This window comes from Anser anser (genome assembly GCF_964211835.1).
Source record: "Anser anser genome assembly, chromosome: 30".
In the NCBI taxonomy this organism is placed as follows: Eukaryota; Metazoa; Chordata; class Aves; order Anseriformes; family Anatidae; genus Anser; species Anser anser.
Genome location: NC_139751.1, coordinates 2,552,154 through 2,558,729, shown reverse-complemented (window position 1 = coordinate 2,558,729; position 6,576 = coordinate 2,552,154).

Sequence of the window (6,576 nt, the reverse complement as noted above, 5' to 3'; positions counted from 1 at the left end):
TCCCCCATGATCTCTAAACTGGAGAGACATGGATCGGATGGACGGACAACTCGGTGGGTAAGGAATTGGCGAGATGGTTGCACTCAAAGAGTAGCGGTCAGAGGCTCAGTGTCCAGGCAGAAACCAGTAACGAGTGGCATTCCTCAGGGATCTGCATATTGACCAGTGGTCAACAGCACCCAGGGGTGGGTCACTGCCCCCCATACCTGGATTTACCCCAGTAAATGCCCTGGTTCAAAGCGCGTCCGTGCTGGCATCTCCTTCGGGCTGCGGGACACGAGCAGGGCCCAGCTGGGCTGTTTGAAATGCATCTTTTACTGTGCCTACAAGCCCTCCAAGCACCCCCGGTGTAGCTCCAGCACCGCCTGTTCCATTCAGTCCAGGGCCTTTGCTGGAGAGCTGCAACTGCAGGGGAAACATCTCCCCTTGGCCTCCCATGGGGCAGGCTGTAGCGTGAGTGTCGGGGGGATGAGGACGACCTGAATGCATGGGGACACCCCAGGCTGGCAGAGCTGATTTCTGCTTGTGCTGTTTATTATTACTGGGATGGAACAGAAGAGGTGTTTTTAGAAACAGAATCCTAGAATGCTTTGAGTTGGAGGGGACCTTAATGACCACTGACCTTAAGGACACCCCCCCCCCCCAGTGTCGGCTGTAGTGTGCCCCCCCAGGGCAGGCTGTAGTGTGTGAGTGTGGAGAAGAGATCGACACCTGCCTCTGCATTTGTCCTCCTCGGGAAGTTGTAGAAAGCAACGAGGTGAACATGTCTCAAAAAAACAACAAAAAAAACCCAAACCTGTCTCAAAAGACCGACCTTGCGGTTTGGACAAGAGCCATGGAGCAGCTGAGTCTGTACAAAGGCAGGGGGTCGGCTAGTGGTGATGAAGAAGAGCCACCAACCTTCATCCCCACGACCCCCCGACGACCACCACCAGAAGGCACTGCGCGCGGGGATAGGTTATGCATATGTATAGGCATATTGGGAAACTTCATGCCTATGTAACTCTTTACTGTCTATAACGCAAGCAAGTTGCCGCGTTGGGGTGCGCATGCCTTTGGGAGCTGTCCCGCACGTGCCTGGTGCTGAAATAAACCACATACCTACTTTATAATTCATTTGCTTTGAGTTGTGGAGTTCTTCCACGAATCAGTGTCATAAGCAGCAATTTTCTATCCAGAGAGGCCTCTGTCTGCTCTCACCTGCTCCAGATCATGCTTACTGCCTGCAGCACTTGCTTGGCACCAACACAGGCAGAGAGCTAGGAGCAGGGCTGAGCGTGAGGGAGAGGCCAAGCCCTGCAGCTGCTGCTTGCAGCTCATCTCTTACTCTCAGGAGCACCGGGAACAGATGGGAACACCTCACTAAGGTGGCCTTGTCCCACGCCAGCGCACACAGCCTGGTCAGAGACGTGACAGATGCAGAAGGGGTTCTGAGAGCAAGCCCATTCCCCAGTATCCCAAGCACGGGGAGAGGAGAGCCGCATGAAGGGAGAGCCAGTGTTGGGCTGGGGCATGAGCCCCCTGTCAGGCTCTTTCTCACCTGCATCTTGTCATAAGTCTTGGCAAAGACTTATGCAAGTCTTTGTCCGAGTCTTTTCAAAATGAGGGGGGTGTAGCTGCTTCTCCCTCAGGCGGTGGTGGCTTCTCCCATTCTCTTGCTTGTCAGAGGCATTCTGGGGTGATGTGGAGCTCCACAAGAGGAAGCGGCTCGGGCACCTGCTTCACAGAGTGCCTGTGGGATGGATGAGCTGTAACTGATGAGAACAGCCCCAAAGGCCTCCAGCCGTGGCCTGCTCCCCTGTACTGCGTCTGGCTGGGATAGAGTTAATATTCTTAATAGCAGCTTGTAAGGTGCTGTGTTTTAGAGCTGTGGCCAAAACGATGCTGGTAGTGCGCTGAAGTTGTTCGCTTTTGCTGACCAGTGTTTGCACAGCATCGAGGCCTTCTCTAGTTCTTTTACACCTATTTTTACACCTATTTACACTATATTTGTCTATTACACCCGCCCCTCGAGTGAATGGCCGTGGGGTGAGCCAGAGGTTGGGAGGAGACATAACCAGGCAGAGCAACCGTACTAACCAACAAGACGTTCCACGCCATGTAATGTCATGCTCAGCAATAAAAGGGTAAAAGAGGGGGTTTAGAGAGTTATGCAACACATCCTTTCCAGGATTGGTCCCATCACTGGGGATCGGTCATTTTAGAATAGAATGGAATAGAACAGCTCGAGTCGGAAGGGATCTTCAAAGATCATCCAGTCCAACAGCTGAACCACTCCAGAGTTAACTAAAAGTTAAAGCTTATTATTGAGGGCATCATCCAAATGCCTCTCGAACACTGACAGGCATGGGGAGTTACCACCTCACCAGGAAGCCTGTGCCAGTGTTTGACCACCCTCATGGTAAGGCAGTTTTTCCTCAGGTACCGTCTGAACCTCTCCTTGCGCAGCTTTGTGCCATTCCCGTGCATCCTTTCATCGGTTACCAGGGAGAAGAGATCGACACCTGCCTCTGCATTTCTCCTCCTCGGGAAGTTGTAGAAAGCAATGAGGTGGCCTCTTTGCCTTCTCTTCTCCAGCCTAGACAAGCCAGGTGACCTCAGCCTGTCCTCACAGGACGTGGCTTCCAGCCCTTTTGCCAGCTTTGTTGCCCTGCTCCGGACACTTTCAAGGACGTCCACATCCCTTTTGTGTTGTGGAGCCCAGAAGTGCACACAATACTCAAGGTGAGGCTGCACACGTACTAAATACAGCAAGAAAATTAATTATTAATTAATTAATTAAGATAATTAAATGCAGCAAGACAATTAACGGCTGGCTTTACTGGGTTGAATGCACTCCAGAATGCATTTTGCCCTCGTGGCTGCCAGGACTTGGCTGCTGGCTCACGCTGAGCCTGCTGTGGAGCTGCACCTCCAGAGCCCTTTCTGCTGAGCTGCTCTCTCCAGCCACTCGTCTCCCAGCCTGTGCTTGCATCCAGCATTACGCTGTCCCAGGGGCAGCACCTGGCATCTTCCTTTGTTGAACTTCATGCCGTTACTAATCTCCCAGTGTGCCAATCTGTCTAGATCCTTCTGCAAAGCCTCTCAGCCCTCCACGGAGTCAACGGTGCCTCCCAGTTTAGTGTCATTGGCAAACTTGCTGAGGACCCATTCCTCTCCTGCACCTAGATCTTTGATAAACATGTTGAAGGTAATTGGCCCCAGAACTGAGCCCTGGGGAAGACCGCTAGAGACTGGCCACCAGCCAGATGTAGCCCCACTCGCTAAGAAACTTGAGGTTGCGCGCCAAGAAACGTTTCCCGCATCGGGACAAGAGGTTCCCAGCAGGCCCAACAGACCTCTCATTCGTACAGCAGGCCAGCGTGTATGAGTTGTGCGCTCAGTAGTGCCCAGATAATGATGGGGTGTGCCAGGCCCCTGTGTGCACTGCACCCTGTAAGGCTGGGCTGACTTGTGGTCACACTGAGGTCTGTTTGATGCCCTCTGCTAGCCCCACACACTGGTAAGCTGCCAAGCAGCCATTCAGCAGGCATATTTGGCTTTGCTCCATCACTGTTTTCAGCAATAAATCTATTGCTGCTTCTCTCTTAGGAGTGAAGCGCATCATTCCTTTTGCGACACATGGACGAGCACAGATTTCTGAGCTGGGATTCAGTGCTGCTGCCCACTGGGACATGGCTGTCACTGCTCTGGGGCTGGTGCCAGAAGTGAGTTGTGGAGGGACGCTTCCCAGCCCTCCATTAGCACCCAGGGGTGGGTCACTGCCCCCCATACCTGGATTTACCCCAGTAAATGCCCTGGTTCAAAGCGCAAGGAGCTGTGAGGACCAGTTCAGTCCTGACTTGTTCCTACCATCTTCTTTAAACCCTTCCCTAGACTCTATACCATGCTGGGAACAGCAGCCCCCACTCAGGATTGGGGTGAGGGGCTGCTCACCCCATACATATCCACTGCTCGGGATAGCAGGCAGGTGAGGAAGCTGCCATCAGCGCACCCCAGGACCCTCCCGGATTGCTGATGTCTTGCGGTGTTATCCCTCCAGCAGACAGATGGTGCTTGAAGTCCCCCGGGGCCCTGCAAACGTGAAGTTTCTCCTACCTATCTGTAGAGGGACTCAGTACTTGTTTTTTTCCTGGTCAGTTCCCTTTCTTGCACAGGCACAGAGGAACTGGGTAGAGCAGCCTCGGTTTTATTTAGAGGAGATGTCAGTGGGGCAGAACGCCCTCACTGACCAGAGACGGGGTCTCTTCAAGGAAGTGTGCCAGGTCAGTGAAGATGTCTTCTGGCAGCACTTGAAGCAGCAGGTGGTAGAAGAACTCCCGGTCGTAATAGGAGGCGTAGAGCACCGCGACACCCAGCATGAAAGCGACGGCCAGCTCCACGCACAGGAAGATCAGGCAGAATGTCCTGTGGGGCAGAAAAAGAGCTGGAAAAAGGGCAGGCTGGACGCATCCCGCACCCATGCCAGAGGGGGCTGTTCTGGGAGCCCCACAGGCTGCCCCTCCAGGCATTTCTCATTGCTCATTCGGACAGGCTTGGACGTGAGCCTCCACAAGCCCAGGAAGACACCTCGGCATTGGGCAAACACGCCGCAGCAGGCGTCCTGGCCATCCCAATCGCTGCAGGGGAACCTGGGTGGGCACAGGGCACCTGAGGGGACACTCACCACAGCCAGGAAAAGGCACCTCTTCTCCTCGCCAGTTCCTCCGTCTTCTGTAGGTCAACACAAGGTAGGGACACTTGTCAGGCCCCACCGCACAGTCCGGTTCAGTACCCCACAGTAAATGCCAGTAACACACAGTACCCCAGTAAATGCCCTGGTTCAAAGCGCGTCCGTGCTGGCATCTCCTTCGGGCTGCGGGACACGAGCAGGGCCCAGCTGGGCTGTTTGAAATGCATCTTTTACTGTGCCTACAAGCCCTCCAAGCACCCCCGGTGTAGCTCCAGCACCGCCTGTTCCATTCAGTCCAGGGCCTTTGCTGGAGAGCTGCAACTGCAGGGGAAACATCTCCCCTTGGCCTCCCATGGGGCAGGCTGTAGCGTGAGTGTCGGGGGGATGAGGACGACCTGAATGCATGGGGACACCCCAGGCTGGCAGAGCTGATTTCTGCTTGTGCTGTTTATTATTACTGGGATGGAACAGAAGAGGTGTTTTTAGAAACAGAATCCTAGAATGCTTTGAGTTGGAGGGGACCTTAATGACCACTGACCTTAAGGACACCCCCCCCCCCAGTGTCGGCTGTAGTGTGCCCCCCCAGGGCAGGCTGTAGTGTGTGAGTGTGGAGAAGAGATCGACACCTGCCTCTGCATTTGTCCTCCTCGGGAAGTTGTAGAAAGCAACGAGGTGAACATGTCTCAAAAAAACAACAAAAAAAACCCAAACCTGTCTCAAAAGACCGACCTTGCGGTTTGGACAAGAGCCATGGAGCAGCTGAGTCTGTACAAAGGCAGGGGGTCGGCTAGTGGTGATGAAGAAGAGCCACCAACCTTCATCCCCACGACCCCCCGACGACCACCACCAGAAGGCACTGCGCGCGGGGATAGGTTATGCATATGTATAGGCATATTGGGAAACTTCATGCCTATGTAACTCTTTACTGTCTATAACGCAAGCAAGTTGCCGCGTTGGGGTGCGCATGCCTTTGGGAGCTGTCCCGCACGTGCCTGGTGCTGAAATAAACCACATACCTACTTTATAATTCATTTGCTTTGAGTTGTGGAGTTCTTCCACGAATCAGTGTCATAAGCAGCAATTTTCTATCCAGAGAGGCCTCTGTCTGCTCTCACCTGCTCCAGATCATGCTTACTGCCTGCAGCACTTGCTTGGCACCAACACAGGCAGAGAGCTAGGAGCAGGGCTGAGCGTGAGGGAGAGGCCAAGCCCTGCAGCTGCTGCTTGCAGCTCATCTCTTACTCTCAGGAGCACCGGGAACGGATGGGAACACCTCACTAAGGTGGCCTTGTCCCACGCCAGCGCACACAGCCTGGTCAGAGACGTGACAGATGCAGAAGGGGTTCTGAGAGCAAGCCCATTCCCCAGTATCCCAAGCACGGGGAGAGGAGAGCCGCATGAAGGGAGAGCCAGTGTTGGGCTGGGGCATGAGCCCCCTGTCAGGCTCTTTCTCACCTGCATCTTGTCATAAGTCTTGGCAAAGACTTATGCAAGTCTTTGTCCGAGTCTTTTCAAAATGAGGGGGGTGTAGCTGCTTCTCCCTCAGGCGGTGGTGGCTTCTCCCATTCTCTTGCTTGTCAGAGGCATTCTGGGGTGATGTGGAGCTCCACAAGAGGAAGCGGCTCGGGCACCTGCTTCACAGAGTGCCTGTGGGATGGATGAGCTGTAACTGATGAGAACAGCCCCAAAGGCCTCCAGCCGTGGCCTGCTCCCCTGTACTGCGTCTGGCTGGGATAGAGTTAATATTCTTAATAGCAGCTTGTAAGGTGCTGTGTTTTAGAGCTGTGGCCAAAACGATGCTGGTAGTGCGCTGAAGTTGTTCGCTTTTGCTGACCAGTGTTTGCACAGCATCGAGGCCTTCTCTAGTTCTTTTACACCTATTTTTACACCTATTTACACTATAT